Here is a 2,500-nt window from a genome sequence, read left to right on the forward strand (position 1 = left end):
TTTTGCTAAGAGACGAGACAATGCTGTATAGCTAGGAGACGAGAGAATGCTGTACCTTAGGGAAGAGAGGATGCTGTAGCTAAGACACGAGAGGATACTTAAGCTACAAGGCGAGAGAATGCTGGTGTTACAGTCGTTTTGTGTTTTTCATAGACAGTCATACATATACCGTATATATGGATTTTTAGGACACTAGGAAGAAGTAGGAAATGTGCATTACAGTATTTCTCTGTTCCTAAAACACATTTTTTCAAAGCATGCCTCGGTTTCTCTTAGCTCTAAACACAAATCCCAAAACCACTCACACAAAATGCAAAACCCTTTATATCTCTTGCAAAATGACACTTTGGTTTCAAAACACTATTATATCACCTCAAAAGGGCATTTTGTTTTCAAACAACAAACACAGACCATTATTTGAGTAGACATTCTAAGCATTGATTGAACACTGATGTGCTCAATGGAAAACACTACTATGAAATGGGAAAACACTAGTATGAAGGCCTTACCAGGAGTATTATGCCTTTTCATCTCCAGTGTTACTGTACGCTTTCTCCTGTTGTAAAATATTGTAACTGTATAATGTTTTAACTCAAAAATGAAAGAAAAATGTAAAATAATAAAAGGACAAAAAAACTAGACTGCATCCTGTTCTTGCTCAAGACAATATCGACATTTGTTGTGTTGTGAAACATCTGAAAATACAGTTTGATTTGAACATTTGATTGGATTACAATACAGTACAGTAATGTTTCTGTGCTGATAGGACGTAATCAGTTGTGGAAACGTATATGACTTACTTGCACATAGTCATATCATACTGTAATTGTTTGACTCTATCAGAGTTTCTGTCAAAAGGCACCCTGTACACCTGCTTCATTCTCGAGATGTTCTGCCTTAGAACATGGTCCACTGTGGCTAGGCTCTTTGTATTGATGTTTAGGAATATGTCTTGGTCATCAATGGTTGCACTTTGTATTTGTTTACGTATACTGTAATTTTACAAATACAGTACAATGTAAAATATTCTACAGTAAAATACAACAATACTATGCTCCTGATACAGTAAGGCATTCAAACTAGTGTTTTACTGTCATAGTAGTGTTTCTTACCCATTCTCTCTTCTGAATGTCCGGAGAATCGGTGCAACTGAGAAGCGGCTTATGTTTGGTTGAACCCTCTGGCCAGCCTTGCCAGCCTCCTGCATGGTCAAACCCATGTTGACCACATGGTTGAACACATTGGCCTGAATCTCATCAGAGATACAGTAATGGCTCTCCGTCTTGCTCTTCCTCTTCATCATTTTCCTCCTCCTCCTCCTCTTACTCTCACTCCTCTGCCCCTCTGATCACCACTCACTTCAATGTTGCCATAAATTGTTCTCCAAACTAGGATCTAAAGTTTTGATTTCAAATTGCACAACAGCTTTGGAAATGGAAGTTTTGTCATTTGATTAGCAGTGTTTTCTGTTTGAACACAATGAGGTTTTGGCATTGATGAAGCATGCAAAGTAGAGAGGATGGTGTTTAGTGTTTTGAAGAAAATGTGGTTAACAATTGAAAACTGTGTCTAAAGCAGAGAATTGTGTGTTGTGGTTTGAAGAAAGTGCGGTTAACAATTGAAATCTGTGTTTAAAGCAGAGAATTGTGCTTAAAGTTTAGCAGAATTGGTTTAGGGAGTTGGCACTTGGGTTTAGTGTTCAGAGAAACCGAGGCATGTTTTGAAAAAATGTGTTTTAGGAACAGAGAAATACTGTAAGAAGTCTTCCAAGCCAAAAGATAAATTAACCTGCTGTGTGATCTATATGAAGTCTGCCAGACCAGTCTGTGGCAGCTTTCTGTCAACACTGTCAACATCAAATAGGAAGATGTAAAGCACTCATAACCAGGAGCAACTACGACAAATATTAATGATAAAGGTAACATTCCAATGATGACACTCTCTCTAAGCTAGTTAAAGTAGAACAGAACCAGCCAGTCAGTCAGGGAGCCAGGCAGCCACACACATAATCCCTCACTGGGCTAATCTGACTCACCTGCTCAGGTGGAGACGCTGTTAGATTACCAGGGTCTGAATGGGGAAACAAGAGAAGATGAGTTTGGATTATTTGCATCAAAGCTGCAGTATGGAGATCTCTGAAAGTCTCTGAGACTAACTAGTTAACAGCCAGCAGCCTTGCCTAGCAAGAACCAACAACAGCACAACTGGCACTGACAGAAGCTAGCTTGCTTGCTAAATAGTCTATTTCAGTGATATATTTGGAGACATTGTGCCACAGTTCCTGCAAACTACACAGTGATTAGTGTGGAAATGACAAATAGGTTTATCTGCCCGTCACATGACTGTATCCACAGAGTTTAAGGATTTAGAGTTTTTAGTGGTTTAGGCACCACTGGTTTACTGTAAAAGGACCTTAAACCCAAACCTGTGTTCTGTCTGAGTGCAGCTCTGCATTTGGTCAGGATCACGATGAAAAACGCCAGACCGAGAACGGCACTGA

The sequence above is a fragment of the Sprattus sprattus genome (genome assembly GCF_963457725.1).
Source record: "Sprattus sprattus genome assembly, chromosome: 21".
NCBI lineage: Eukaryota > Metazoa > Chordata > Actinopteri > Clupeiformes > Clupeidae > Sprattus > Sprattus sprattus.